The sequence below is a fragment of the Bidens hawaiensis genome, unplaced genomic scaffold (genome assembly GCF_021521415.1).
Source record: "Bidens hawaiensis isolate Kalapana, Puna unplaced genomic scaffold, B.hawaiensis_p1.1 tig00014338_1, whole genome shotgun sequence".
In the NCBI taxonomy this organism is placed as follows: domain Eukaryota; kingdom Viridiplantae; phylum Streptophyta; class Magnoliopsida; order Asterales; family Asteraceae; genus Bidens; species Bidens hawaiensis.
The window spans coordinates 628717-645937 of NW_027492236.1; positions in this window are offsets into that span (position 1 = coordinate 628717).

A 17221-nucleotide genomic window follows, 5' to 3' on the forward strand; every position below is an offset into this window, starting at 1 on the left:
AGTATATGCTCCTGTGGCACGACTGGAGGCTATACGTATTTTTCTTGCCTATGCAGCCTATGAAAATTTCAAGGTTTATCAAATGGATGTGAAATCGGCGTTCTTAAACGGAGCTATTCATGAAGAAGTCTACGGGAAGCAGCCTCCCGGTTTCAAGGATCCAGACTTTCCACAACGTGTTTATCGATTAAACAAGGCTCTTTATGGTTTACATCAGGCCCCGAGAGCCTGGTACAGCACATTGGCTTACCATCTGATTGAAAGTGGATTCACGAGGGGAACTGTGGATTGTACTTTGTTTTATAAGAACGTGGGTGATGATCTACTCCTCCTCCAAATTTATGTGGATGACATAATTTTCGGTTCGACAAACGACAGCCTGTGTAAAGATTTCGAGAAGACGATGCAAACCAAATTCAAGATGAGCTCGATGGGGGAGATGAACTTTTTATTAGGATTGCAAGTTCACCAGTCTGATTCAGGGATCTTTATCCATCAGACCAAATACGTGAACGATGTCTTGAGCCGATTCAAGATATCCGACGGCAAAATTCCTTCGACACCTCTTCCCGTGGGTCACAATTTATCAACGGATGAATTGGAGGATACCGTAGATCCAACCCTGTATAGAGCTATGATCAGATCTCTTATGTATTTAACTGCATCTCGACCTGATATCATGTTTGTTGTTTGTTTGTGTGCCAGGTACCAATCTAGTCCCCGAGTGACTCATCTGGCGGCAGTAAAGCGTATCTTACATTATCTGAGAGGAAATTCAGACATCGGGTTGTGGTACCCCAAGGACGATAAGTTTGATCTCACCGGTTTTACAGATTCGGACTATGGAGGATTCAAGATCAATTTCAAGTCTACAACAGCGGGATGTCAGTTCTTAGGAAACCAGCTTGTTTCCTAGCAGTGTAAGAAGCAGACAACGGTCTCAACTTCTATAGCCGAAGCGGAGTATGTGGCGGCCTCGAGTTGCTGTTCACAAGTTCACTGGATCTAGCAACACTTGCGGGATTACGGTTTGAAATTTCTTACTACTCCTATTTTTACTGACAATTCGGCCGCTATATCTATCACCAAAAATCCGGTTCACCATTCGAAAACCAAACATATTGAAATCCGTTATCACTTTATACGTGATTGTTTTGAAAAGAAATTAATTTCAATTGATAAAATTCATATGGATTTTCAAAAGGCTGACCTTTATATCAAAGCGTTTGACAAAACAGGTTTTTAATATTTGCTGTGTATAAATGGTTTAAAAACTTTGAAAGATATTTAAACGCTTAGTTAAATCATTTTTTTTTCTTGTTTTAGTTCAATTTTTGGGGGGAGAAAATATAAAATCCAAAAATATTGTGTTTTAGTTTGTATAGAGAAAATTAATAACTTCAAAAACATTCAAATATTGAAAATCCAAAAACAATGAAAAATGCTCCTCAAAATGAGTTTAGAAGCAAAAAGGGAAAATGATAGTACATTGGTCACTTGCTCCTAAGTCCAGTAAAAAGTAAGTAATAAAAGACTGTGTGCTTAATTGCATTGATGTATTGGTAGGTCTTTTGACAAACAAGTATGGGCTAGTAAGTGATATAAACATAAAATTGATGAATAAGTAGGGATATTGGTTCTATAAAAGATCTTGATGATGATGGCAGAAATGTAATAAACCGGTCATACTCAAGCCTTCTAATCAATTTGAAAACAATTTTAACAAAAAGTATCTAGTTGGTGGTTAACGCTTCAACGATGTATAGTCTTGTGGTCTTAAATCCTGTATTGATGGGATGCTTTAATGTTCTAGATTTCATTGGGTCTTTATGTGGTTTTACATTTGGTATTCATTTCAATGAATATTAAAAAGTGCTTGTAAAAGCGAACCCGCAGTGTAACTGCTTAAGTCTCTAAACTTGATCGCAAAAAGTACTTCGTGTACAAAAATGAACTACAGACTTGATCAAACCACGTTGTGAGTCATACATTGTCCCCTTGCTCGCGTCTCATACCATTAAAAAATGGACCACAAGGGACACAATGTCTGTAAACCGACAGATGAAATCGTGCATACTCATCCATGAGAACGGACCTTAGGGTATTGCTTAATAACGGGAGTATATCTTTTGTAGTGGGGATTACGAACTATGATCACTTTAAAATCATCATTTTTCATCAAATTGGTTCTAAGGTTTAAGTCAAGTTGGGGTGATTTGGATAAAATCAAACTACGCTTGAATCAAGATTTAAATTAATTCTATACGATAATTGTGCTTAATTGAACCAATTAACAATATCACTAAAAGTTCTGAAAAAATTGTTCGAAGATTTAAGTGGACAACAATACCAATAATCGACTTAACACCAGTCATAATAAAACCTGAAAATAAAAGTGAGATTGATGGAAATTTTGGTCAATATGATTCCCTGCTCAACTCACAAAAATATGTACTGCTTTATTAGTATAGTTTTATTGTTTTACGTTGTTTGTTATTTGAAAATTCTCTCAAAAATACAAAAAGATTTTAATTTTCTGTTTTATTTTTCGATTTATCGAGCTGGCGAATAAATCAAAACAAAAGGAAGAGAAGTTTTACCCCGAATATTTAAGTTAATCATGCTTAATGTAATTTTCAATTGGTATCAATTGTTTTAACGTAAAAATCCGTTTAAGTTAAACATTACCGATCCTTGGTTGATCGGGTATTTTAATGTATGAAATTAAACCCTAATTGGATTTAATTGAGTATTTAATTCATTGATTAAAACCCTAATTGGTTTTAATGATTATTTAATTCCTTAAATGAGATTTTTATTAAATTCGCTAAAGAGATTGGTGATTCGTTAAAAAGTTTAACGAAGGTAAAGCCTTTCGTTATTTAAAACATAACGAATGAGATTCTCATTCGTTATCAAGACATTCGCTTCCGTTGTGCATAACGAATGGAAGACATTCGTTTAAACAATTAATGAATGGAATGATTTTTAATGTATTATTCGTTAAGATTTTAACGAATCAATCTAATATTCGTTATAAAATTAACGAATAAGAGAGTTAATGTAATATTCGTAACAAGTTTAACAAATATGAATCCTATTCGTTTATAATTTTGAATGAATCAGGTTTTTAATTTAACGAATGAGGCCATTCGTTAGTTCAAAATTTGAACGAATGACCTCGTAAATCGTGAAATCATTCAGGATTATAATCACAATGATAGACGAATGGCCTTTCATTCGCCTGTTCCTATTTCACTATCAACCTTAAAAGAACTCTTGCAAAATTTTTCAAAAATCTATTGCATGTTTGTTATCACAATTGATTAACATCTTCGTGTTTAACAGGTAATGGCGAGTTCAACCATATGAGATTCATAGAGATTCATCGGTGGCTTAAGGGTTAACTGATTAATAGATACTTGAAAATTAATCGAATAAGTTAACAGCCTATAACATTGTTAATTGAATCTACATTAAAATTAATAATCGGTGTGTAAGTGCATTAAACAGATTTCCGAACATGATTCAACAGGTTAATTGTGAAAGGTGTTTGGAAATTAAGGGGTTAATCAATGGAAATCGTCGTCTTTGACTGCAATCATAGTCAAAATTAAATGTGTAATTGACTCTTGATTAGTCAGATAGATTTATTAAGTCCAATTCGTTATTAGTTTAATGAATGGTGGACAGATTCGCTAAGATGATAACGATTGACCATATGATTCGTAAAGACGAGACGAATGACTATCTGTTTTACTAAGGTAGCGAATGGACAGTCAACTTGATAACGAATTAGTATAACGAATCAGAATTGATTCGTTAAAGTAATACACATTGATTCGTTATGATAACGAATGACTTAACGTATAAATATGATTCGTTATTTTAACGAATGTAAAACATTAATTGTATAATGAATGATTCATTCGTATAAGGTAACGAATGAGATGCTTATTCGTTAATCAGTATTACTTTTATGAATATTTTACTAATATTTATTTTTGTTTTAACAGTAATGGCAGACGAGAATATTCAAAACCCTGTTCCCGAGCAACAACCTGCAGATAATCCAGAACCTGAACAAGCTCCTGTGATGCTATCACGGAACAAAAGCCACAACATTTGTGCCTATCTTGAGCCGAACTTTGAAGACTCTCCGATATTCGGGGGTATAATTAATTTCTTGACACGCTCGAGAATTTACAAGGCTATTTCGACTCGTACGGTTGTATATCAGAAGATTATCCGAGCTTTCTGGAATACTGCCAGATACAATGAGACAGAAAATCAAATTGAGGCAGTAATTCAAGATAAAAGAGTTGTGATTGATAGTGGGGTAATTCGAGATACGTTGGGATTCCGTGATACTGTTGACGATAGATGCGAGTTTGATAGAGAATTGATTCGAGGGTTGTTTGGACGAGTTAAGTATAACGGGGATTTGGGCATATCTATGTATAACAAAGCAAACTTGTGTGAAGAATACAAGTACTTGCTTCACGTGTTGATTCATTGTCTCGGTGGACGTAAGGATGGATTCGACGAGTGCCGAGTAATGCTCCAATCAGCTTTTGTTGCCCTTGTCTTGAATAAACCATTCAACTTCTCGAAATTGGTTTATTATCATCTGAAAGAGAACATTATGAGTCGTCATAAGTTTTTAATGTATCCAAGATTTCTGCAAATGATGATCAATGATCTGGTGACGGATTTGGATAAAGATCAAAGCGATGTGATGAAACTTGATCATATGAATGAAGAGACAATGAGACGCTTGAGATCTTACCGTGGTCAAAGTCTTCAAGATAGACCGAAGTTTAAGCGATTGATCGGTCATCTCGCTAATATTGATTATGTTGCACCACCTAGTGATCGTTGGGCTCATGACGATTCCGATTCTGAACGAGAAGGTGGTGATGGCGGTAATGGTGGAGATGATGGTGGTGATGGTGGTCCAGGACCACAAGCTGAATTAACTTATGCTCAGCAACGTAAACGTAAAGGCAAAGAACCGATGGTGGAAAAGGGGGAGAAACCCAAGAAGCAACGGGTTAGAAGAGGTTCGGGTATAGAGATACCTAGTCAACCGTTTGTGCCTTCTACTGTTGTTTCTGCTCCAGTTATTCTTGCTACTGCTTCTCCAGTACCACAGAGAATTCCACGATCTCCAACTCCTACTCCAGTTCCAGATTTTACTCGTTCTCTGACTCCTGTACAAATGCCTACCTCTCCAATGCCTCCTTCTATGACCTTGGTTACTACTGTGAGGTCTGATCCGTATTTAGGAGACGTATTACAAACAGTGTTGGCTCGTATGCCTATGTCACAGCCTACTACTCCAGAGACTCCTGTTACACCTACACAGTTGCCAAGACCTGAGCACTCTTTTATGACATTTACTCGTCCTCAGGGTCCCTTGCAACTTGTTCATCCTAACTTCTTTGGTATGAATCTTCAAACTCAGTGGTTTCATATGATGAATCTATTGCACCTTCAACAAACTCAAATGCAAGCTGACAGAGCTTCCCATGAGCTAGCGCAAAAGAATTTGTTACGACATATTTAGTTTACTCAACGAGAAAACAAGGAACTTAGAGCCCTTGTTGCTGCTCAGGGGGAGAGATTAGACAAACAAGATGAAATCATACTCCAGCTCACTTGTGAAGATGATGAATTGAAGAAATTAAAGAATGATCAGGATGGTACGGGAGGTGTAGATCAGCAACCGGGCGATGGTTCTGCGCCGTCGGCAGGTAATAAGATTGATTCGGGTACTGGTGGTGGGTCTGCAGCAAATAATCTATAGATTGTTCCATACAAGGATTACACGAGAGCCAAACCTATTGATGTTATTTCAGCTAATATGCTTCTGTTTGTGGGTATGGACAGGATTGTGTACAGTATGGTAAACGCAGATGAGATCGAAGAAGGTGAATTTGTTGATCATTCATTAACAAAAGAACAAATAGCCTTGCTTCTGGATCTAAATGAAGAAGAGGTGGAGGAGTTGGGTAAGAGTGTGGATGTAGATATTGAGATTGAAGAAAGTACAAATACAGGTATTCCTCGTGGGAATGTACCTGATTATGATGAGGTGGAGGTAGAAGATGTTACTGCTGAGGAGTATCCTGAGTTCTACGCCGATAACAATAACAACGATTCAGGTATTCCTTTCTTTACTATAGAACATTTTGACACTGCAGAACGTCGTTTACGGGAAGAGATAGATAAATGGAATAAAGCTGCAGAGACAAGTCACTTGTCGGCGACTGAGAAAAAGCGCAAACGTGATTTGGATGGTATGTTCGAGCATAATGTAAAGAAGATGAACAAGATGATCGAGACCTTTAGATATCATGAAAAGGAGGAAGTAAAATTGGCCAAGGCTCGAGCATCGGCATACCAGATGAAGAAGTACAAGCCTGTCAAAGATGTTAAAGGTGATTTGGTGTCATGGCAGTTTGATTCTGAGCTTAAAGTATATATCGTAAAGTGGGAGCACGGTATTTATTACTTTAAACGCCCACACAATATTTTATCTATGCCAAGGTGGGATGTTAGAACACTAGCCAACAGACCATTCGTGAATCGAGGATATGATTAGTGGGCTGGGTGGTTCTATACTCATTTATTACATGAAACCCATTATGGTTTCAAGTTCTTCAAGCCGCAAGTGCCAACTCACAAGTACATTGATGAGATTGATACTCGCGCGGGCTGGAGAAAGATGATTCTGCAAGTGAAGCCGCCAAAGACAATGAAGAGGGCTCCAATGAAGACATACCCTCAGAGTCTATTCACCTCGTTTAATTATTGGTATTACGAAAATCATACAGGTGAAGCGGTTATTGTATATGGATCTGGGTCAAACAAGAAGACCATACGTGTTATTGATCCAATGTGGTTGGTTAACTTATCTGAGTCTGATAACAATGCCTTATTTACAAGTCAGATCAGATGTGCTAACGTATGCGACTATGAACTTGCTATGCAATTCCAGAAAGTGGTTTGTGTCTGTTATGCATACAAGATTCACAGTTGTATGGACTAGAAGACAAAGATGTTCCAGAGATGAAGATAAAGAGCTCGAGACGAGGGGGAGTTTGTTGATACTTGTTTGTACGCCTCTGTCTTTATCAGGGCATTAATGTAATAAGTTAGTATTTTAGGGGTAATAATGTAAAATGCCATTCGCTTTATTGTAAGTTACATTCGTTACCCCGTAACGAATGTAACACATTCGTATTAAATGTAAGCTCATTTGTTAAGCTTGTTAAACGAATGAGATAACAAATGAGGGCTATTCATTATGTTTAAAGTATATTAACGAATGAAATGTTCATTCGTATATGTTAATGTAACGAATGACACATTCGTTATGTGTTAACTTAACGAATGTAGTCATCCCCTATATATACCCTGTAATGTATTCATTAAGAAAACAGTTCTCATTATCCAATTTCCCTCTCGTTACTCAGCCAAAATATTCTCTCGATACACACACACCTAAAGTAATACTGTCTAATCGTATTCATACATAACGAATGCATCGTTGTAACCACAAGATCTAGATCCACATCATGCTCTCTCAATTTTGGTCTAATTATTGTGTGTTAACACGCCACAACGGGCAGGCGTGGTTGAACATTTTTACATATGTTTTTCGTTGGATTTAAGAGTACTACTACAAAGCGCAGGTCTAACGCCCCCCATCAACACATGGGTTCAATAAAACGTTTAAGCGTTACTTTTTTACGGTTTTACATCCCCATCGCAACGCTGGGGACTTAACACTAGTTGTTGTTGTTGTTGTTGTTGTTAGGTTTAAGTGTGAAAAGGTAATTTTACGTTTTGTTTTAACGGTCAACCAATGGAACACCAAAAGGGGGGGGGGGAGGACCATCACAGGGCCCATATATGCGAAAATGTCACCACATGGATGAAACCTGTGTTTTAGTTTTCACCACAGGGACCATAATTACAATTAACTCAATAAAAAATAAATCAGGACCTATTTATGGGTATAGTCACTTTCATCATTTCGAAGTTATCCCGAAACAAAAGGGTAGATTGGTCATTTGACCAGGGCCAACCGTAAATGCACCCTACCGACCACTAGCTCTATAAAATAATGATGAGTTAATGTAAAACAATATGATTAATTGCTATAAAATGCTCCACCTAAGATATAGAGCAAACAAGACAATAAATAATAAATCTAGGCATTTATAAAAGGGGCAATTTCATAAAATAGTAACTAGGTTTAAAAAGTGTTCTATTAGGTCACTCAAGTTTAAAAACTGTTCCAATTAAGTCTCTCAACTTTCATATTTTATTAAATTAAATTTTTTAACATGTTATTTTAGCTTCTTTTTTTTCACATTGGAAATCTTTTTATCTTTTTTTTATGTTGACGATGAGTGGTGACGTGAATAATATTTCTTATTTTGAAATTTTAATATAATGAAGATTTTTTTTTAATTTAACTACATATATTGCAAATCCTCACTCCCACATCTTATCCTCCATTGCTTTCTTCACAAAAAGGTAGGTGAGGCTCGATTTGAAGAAGATTTAATAACCCGATTTGGGAAAAAATTGCATGAGTGACCTAATCAAAACACTTTTGAAACTTGGTTACTATTTTATAATATTTTCCCTTTATAAAATTATACGTATAATCACGTAATCACGTTTGTCATATATAATTTCAAAAAATGGTGATATGTATCTGGATCCAATTAGTCGACTAAGCAAATTCCCAAAATAATGCATTTAAGGAAAGAGATTCTCAAAATAGTCCTTTTTTAGATTTCATAATTGCTTTATCAATACTGTCGCCAAAGAGAACTTTTGAATAAAATCCGTCTTGGCCGATGAGTATTGAACCAAATCCCTCTTCAGACAACTTTTGAATCAAATTTGTTAGATCAGACAACTTTCATAGAAAAAATATCAGATACAAGGACTTTCGAAAAAAATATATCTTTTTTTCTTGGAATCCGAAAACTTTGAAATTTTCTTTTTACTTACTATTTATTTTTTATAATTAATTTTACTCATATTTAGTTTTTTTGTTATAACTTTTAAACTATAAAGTTTTATAAATTTTCGAATAAACCGTTGAGATGAGCTTACTTTTATTTACGTGCCGATATAAATTTTATTCAAAATTAAGTCGGGTCAAATTTAATTGAACGTTTCGATATAAATTTTATGGATGCGAAAAGTTTCATTTCATGCGTGACAAAAAGTTTATTTTTGCATTTCATGGATAACAAAACTCGAAAATTGATGCACGACAAAACCTGTCCATGAATGCAATATTGGCCATAAGAAAGAGTTAAAACACCCAAACAAACTCAATAAACAGCGAAACATAAAGATCTAAGCATCCATCATTAACACAATCACATGCATTACTATTGATACATTAGAATACTTGCATTAGAACACAAACTATTACATAAGATTACTAATGTCAAACATAAGAGTACTAAGTCAAAGTCAATGAAATGGATAATAGCAAATGAAAAACATCCATGAAATGCATAGCATTTGCTTCAGCCCTTTGTTCTCGTATCTCATTTCTCTTCCAATTTCTTTAAGTTTTGAGTTTGACTTAGACAACTTTCTTGCATTTTCTTTATGTCCGTTAATTGACTTCAAAAGCCCCGGTATAATAGCAGCTGCTTTGACACATAGGGAGCCAGGTCAAGCCAAAGAATAAGCCCACAGTTTCGTCCCTTCCAATAAAACATTATGAAATAAATTAGAAATTGAGCAATATACATGAAGTAGGTAAAAATAAACAAATTTTGCCGGCCTAGCGCAACAATAGAATCGTCAACAAGGATGTTAGAATGATGGATGGCGAACCACAAGAGCACATCACCATGATCGATTTGAGGAATTATGGTTTGAGTGGATTTGGAATTTAAGGTTTTAAAGAGAATGAATTGGGGAGGGGGGGAGAGAGGGGCTAATCTACGGAGGAGAGAGAAAAGGATATAAGAAAAGGAAAAAAAAAAAAAGAAAATAATGAAAGTATTCAAATACTCCTGATTTAAATAATGAAATTACGTAATTAGTGATTAAAGAGATACTAAAATTATAAGTTTTTAGAAATTGGGGCAGCCATTTGCAAAAAAATAAAAATAGGTAATAAAGTTGTATAGTTAGACAAACCACATATGCTAAAATGACACTTAACTCTTTTTATAATTATGTATATTAAAAACAAGGGACCGGCAGATGCCAGGTCATCCCAACAAAACAAATGCATTACATACAAGATTATCATATCAAATTTACACCAACTTTCGTAATTTGCCTCAATACCTTGGATTTTGATACCACCAAAAGAAACTTAAAAATCTTTATTTCTTCCACTCTTGTTCGGACAAGTGTTAATGTTGTCGAAGATTTTTTTATTCCTTGCTGTATTAAAGGGATTTGTTTTTTTTTCTTTTTTAATACAAATTTCATTCTACGAAAAAACGATGATCCCTCCTACCAAGAAGCTAGCAGGGACCAGACAAACAAACTACCGAAATTACATAGCCAAATGTTTCCATCTATCCCAATCTAGATGTAAACACTTTCATCTATTTTTAATCCACAAATAACTTAGCACCTTAATATCTCCAAACACGTTGACAGGGTTAGATTGAAATAAGAAGTTTGATTTTCCTAAGAAGGTTATGAAAGAGGGTATTTTTGTCTTAACACTTTTATATCAAAACCCACTTACTTTAATCTCAAAACTCACTTACATTTATTTCAAAAACCCACTTACATAAAACTCACTTACATCTTCACTCATCTCCTACATCCAACACCACTCCACCGCCCACCGCCACCACATCCATCACCCACCGCCACCACCTCGCCGGAAAAGTCCAGAAAAACACAATGGAAAACATTATGAAAAACGCAATGGAAAAAATACAATGGAAAAAAACACTATGAAAAAAAATACAATAAAAAACTCAATTGTATGACACAATGTAAAAAACACAATGAAAAATACTATTGTATCACACAATTTTGTAATTTATAAAAAACCCACTAATTTTTTTTAATTTTTATGTTACAATATGGTACTCATATTAAAGATAAAAAGACACTCGTTATTATGGTAAATTTGTTTTTCAATAAAAACGCAGTAAAAAAAAGTTATGGACGTTTTAAAATGATAGGGGAATTTGACATGTGCCTTGCATGTGGAGAGAGAAAGTCAACAAATGTTTTATTCCTTTTATACCCTTCCCCTTATGTTCACACTTGATTTCCCCCTAAACTAATCTACCCTCCATGTTCAAAATCAATGGCCAGGATTACTTCTTATCCTTCCTACAAAAACTATATTTCCTATTATAACCTAACCCTACGTTGACAATCCTTGTGGGCTTGTCTTCAAAGATCAACTCATTTCGAGCTTTCCAGATACACTAACAAACCGCAATTATTGACAAACCGCCATTATTATCGATCGCATTTGTTTTCTTATTTAAATATGCTTTTTTAATTGTATGCTTTTTCATATTTTATTCTTAAACTTTAATAAAGTTATACTATTTGAAGTCATAACAAAATAAATAATAATAATAGTTTTTGGTACTTTTAATTATATACCTTGCAACTTATTTGTTTAAAAGTACTTTTTGTAAAAGTGTAGAAAAATATTTTATTTTTAATGGTTAGGTTCAAATAAAAAGTTTGATTCTCTTAGGAAGGTTATGAGGAAGGGTATTTTAGTCTACTACTTTAATATAATAAAAACCCACTTGCTTTAATTTCAAAAACTCACTTGCATCTTCACTCATCTCCTACAACAACCACCAATCCACCGCCCACCGCCACCACAACTGTTACCCACCGCCGCCGCCTCGCCGGAAAAGTAACCAGGAAACAATCGTCGGAAAATCCACTAGAAATTTTGCCATAAAAGTCACGGGAATACAGTCAATGGAAAATTCGTCAGAAAGTCACTGGAAAACAATCATCAGAAAAGTTCATCGGAAAACGGTTGCCGGAAAAAACACATGAAAACACTATGAGAAAAGCACAATGTAAAAACACTATGAAAAAAAACACTATGAAAAAAAACACAATAGAAATACAATGTTGTATAACACAATTTGATAAAACACAATTTTTGTAAAACTAAATTTGTAAAAAGCCCACTAATTTTTTTTTATTTTTATATAACAATATGGTACTCATATTAAGGATGAAAAAACGCTTGTTATTGTAGTGATTTTTTAATTAAAAAATATCATATAAAAAATAGGAAAATTCTCAAAATGTCCCATAACGGAGAGAATTTCCATTTTTGTCCTCACAAATAAAAGTTTCCAGAAATGTCTCAATAAACACGTCTTTCACAATATGTTTGGTCTCCACGCATCTTTTACGATATGTTTGTCTCAATGAATCTTTCACGACCTATTTTGCCAGCAACGTCTTTCACGACCTGCTAGCCTCTAACGCGTCATTCCCGATGTGTTTGCCACTTTCATTTTTGTTTTTTTAATATTACATTACTATAACTAGTATTACTCATATTTGTTTTTTTATAACTTTTAATATATAATGTATATTACATTACTATAACTTTTATAACTAATATAAGCGCCCTGCTTGCAGTGCGCGCATATAATTTATATATGTGTGAACTCTCTGGTGAACAAAAGTGAAATTGCACTAATTTTAGCGTTATTTTACTAATATAGTGAAAATAACGTTACAAGTGACGGAATGTTAATCAGGCATCATGTGGTGGCTTTGATAGCCGAAAGACAAGGGTGCATCCACCAATCGACCGGTGTGACGATGGTTGAGTGTTATGTGTGTTATGTCCAAGGCTTGATGCAAAATTACTATCGAGTCGGGGATCTCACCGGAAGCATCCTCTATATTCCTACAGGGTAGAGGTAAGGCTGTCTACATCTTACCCTTCTCAGACCCTACCATAGTTTTGCTATTTGTGGGATATACTGGGTACGATAACGACGACGACGACGATGATGATGATGATGATGATGATCTTTTAATATATAAAGTTATATATAATTTCGAATATGCCATTGACACGTGTTTATATTTATTTACATGTCATAAATTTTACTCAAAATCGAGTCGTGTCAAATTTATATTGAAATTTTCAATAAATGTTTAATAAAGTTTGACCAAGCTCGGTTTTAAGTAAAGTTTATGCCAACACGTAGATAAAAATAAACACATATCAACGGTATATTTGGAACTTTATAAATTTTTATAATTAAAAATTATTGAAAAAACAAATATGAGTAAAATTAATAACAATAATAATGTACTATTAAAAAACAAAAAAACAGTTAAGAGGCCAAACGTGTCGTGAAAGACGCGCTGGAGGCTAACAAGTCGTGAATGGCGCGTTGAGGCCAACAGGTCGTGAAAGACACGTTGAGGCCAAACATGTCGTGAAAGACATATTTGTAAGGGACATTTCTGAAAACTTTTATTTATGGGGTCAAAATGGAATCTCTTTTCATGAATGGGAAATTTTGAGAATCTTCCCTAAAAAAATTATGGACATTTTAAAATGATAGAGGAATTGACATTTGTCTTGCATGTGGAGAAAGAAAGCCAACAAGTTATTCCTTTTGTGGCCTTCCCTATATTTCACACTTGACTTCCTTCCTAAACTAATTTCAATCTTTCATGTCCAAAATCAATAGACTGTATTACTTCTTAACTAATCCTAAAAAAAACCATGCTTCCTATTATAACCCAACCCTTTCATTCAATATACTTGTGAAATCTTGAATATCTACTTTAGTTGATCAAAATGACGCAACTTTCATCTAATTTTAATTTTAATTTTAATTTTAACTAACTGCAACTTTCACCTAGGTGAGCAAGCTTCATCGAGTCTCAAGCTTTAGAATAGACAAGCCAGCTCGGCTTCTTTATTCTTACCGAGCTGGAATTTAGCTTAAGCTTAGCTCATAGAAAACCCTTCCAGCTTGACATATTAAATGCAAGTAACATTTTTAAAATAAAATCAAGACATGTTAGCAGATCCAATGTGAGCCAACAAGCTTAGATTGATGTAAGAATTCAGCTTAGAAAGATTATGTACGTCGGGTGGTGTAGAAAAAGTTGTTAGGTTCCTTTAAAAGTTTGTTCACACAATGTCAAGTTTTAAATTTATTAAAATGATTATTATCTTAACTAAACCACACACAAATAGGCAAGTATACCTATCGCATATGTAGTAAAGTTTAGGTAAGAGCCAAGTATCGATCCACGGACACTCTTGTTTGATTTTACTACTTAATCGTTGTATTTATTTAACCGGAGGTAAATATCATATATTCGTTTGACAAGTAAGTTTTGAAAGGAAAGTAAATACATAAATTAAAAGGCAATATTTTTGGGTTTTTATATTTTGAGATGATCAAGGATTAAAGTGTATCATCTTGGTTCAAACTCCTCTTAACTTGGTTTAACAATTAGTTAGTAATCATGTGATGAGAGCTTGCATGGTGATTAAATGCGGGATTAACACCTTATTCCTGAGTCATGTTAATCCATGATAATTAAATAAAGAGATATGCATAACTTCATGATCTCCACTAAAACATCATTTTATGTAAGCAAGAGGTTTACAATAAATATTCATAAGAAAACTCACTTTAAAGATGAGACAATCCTATAAATTACTAAGTGAGTTACCCTTAATATTTTAGTAAAAATAACCTTTGTATCATACATAAAATACCAATTAAGATTAATTGAGTTTTAAAGGGTTAACCTTGCATTACCAAGTATTAATCCGCACAACTCTTAAACAATTATAGAACTCATGTAATAACCACCCAAGAGTTGTTTAAAGTATGTTATGTTGCACACTCACTTAACAAGTAATTAATCGATTTTAGTAGATGAACATCAACAATCCGTTTCCACAAGCAGTGCCAATAGTTCCCATTTTAGAATGATTAATTACTACTAATAATTCATTTGGTCCATGTTCATATTATGATTTATGTTATTTTACCAAGCCCTTGGAAGAATGGCAATTCCTCGACTTATCATCAAGCTCGGAACTTGGTGTTTCTTTTAAAGATTCATAATTTATCAACCAAGCCCTCACAAGAGTGGCAATTCCTCGTCTTATCATCAAGCTCGGAACTTGGTGTCTATTTTAATGTTCAGCAAGCCCTCACAAGACTAGCATTTTCTCGGCTTATCATCAAGCTTGGCACTTGGGGTATCTTTTAAGAGTATTATAACATTTCTCATCAAGTGAAAATTGCACATAACCTCTGTTTAACTAATATTATTAAGCTTCAATTAAGATTCATTATAAACCAAGATGATACCATGAAAGTTTAGCCAAAAGTAAGCGTATTTTATACATCAAAGTAATAGATACAAGAATGATCAAATTAAAACAATATAACGAATTTGGATGACTAATCCTTGATGCTAATGACTTCTTCCAAGAGCTTAATCTCCTTAATCTTTCAAGGTTGGATGGATAGGATAATTCCCTTATTAATGATGGTGAAAAGAGGTGGTTGAAGTGAAGTAAATATGTTTCAAGGTGTGTTGAATGTGGAAGATGAGCAGTCAATTTATACGCTAATTAGGTGCCCACAACACGGTCGTGCCAAGCAAAGCACGACCATGGTGACATTTTTGTCCTACTGCATTGAATGATCCTTGTCATGTCATACAAAAAGGGCAAGCACGACCTTGTTAAGCAAAGCACGGTCGGGGTGAGTCCACGACAGTCCAAATTGTGTCCTTTTCTCGTGTACTGAAAGCATGGCCGTGTTTTGGGAAGTCACGGCATGTTTAGCTTTAGAGCCTTCTATTTTGTCTTTTCCTCTTGTTCTTGATAACATGGGTGTGTTTTGGTTAACATGGCCATGTTTTGTCTTCCTGAATTTTGTCTTTACTTCGTAAGCTCTATACATGGCTATGCCTTGATTCACCAAGGGGTGTCTTGAGTCTGTTTTTTTTTCTCCGTTTTTCTTCGTATATGAGCTCATTTTATTCCTTAGGGATATATTTACCTATAGTTAGAAATTATAAACATTAGTGATTATTTATTCTAATATTATTGCTCATATTACTCTTATTTGGATATATTTTAGTACAGAAAAGATATATAAATTATTATACATCAAAAGATTAGATTGATTTAAGACTTATAAACACTAACAAATTTAATCTTAATTTAAACCAATCAAACGAGTAAGTCACCGAGCAAACTTATTATGGCTCAAGCTCAGCTTGTTTATAAACAAGGTAGATTTCAAGTGTGCTTTAAGCCATGATTTTATACAGCCCTCGTGTAATTGTGTTGGTTCTAATTTTATTTTATTGTACTTCAAATTTTGCGTGAATTCAAATACTTGAAATTAAATCTATAAATAAATATTCTTAACTAAATTTGTCGAGGAAAGCTTTAACAACATATGTATTGTGCACATGATATTGTGGGACCTAAAGCCATGCTGGTAAAAATCCCGATTAATCCTGATTAATCGTTAGTTAATCCCAGATAGAGTTGATAGAATTATTAAAAAAATAATTCTATTGGAATGATCGATCATCATTATTGGTAATAACCCCAAACATATAATTGCAAGGAAATCTCCTATTTTGGAAGAAAATATTATAGCTACCGATGCTAATAAGATGGCAACAATATATACTAAAAATAATACTCTATTACACCCCCGCAGTCTTAGCCGGAGGGGAACGAAAACTAAAACTGGAATGAAAGTTTTCAAATAAGACACGTGAAAGACCCTTTGTAAATATGTCAGCAATCTGCTACGAAGAGGGGACATGTAGAACTCGGACTTAACCCTACTAACGAACAAAGTTAATGTTAAGCTCAATATGTTTTGTTCGCTGATGTTGTACGGAGTTTCTAGATAAGTAAATGGCACTAGCGTTGTCACAGCAAACAAGATGGCGCGCGTGAGTGGTCGATTGAGTTCAAATAGAAGATTTCGTAACCAACAATTTTAGCAACAACATTCACAACCTTGCAATATTTTGCCTCGGAACTAGACCGAGATATGGTCAGCTGGCATGTAGATGACCAAGAAATTAGGTTGGAGCCATAATACACACAATAACCAGATGTGCTTCAACGAGTGTCCAGACAGCCCGCCCAGTCTGCATCTGTGTAAGCGAGGACGGCTGG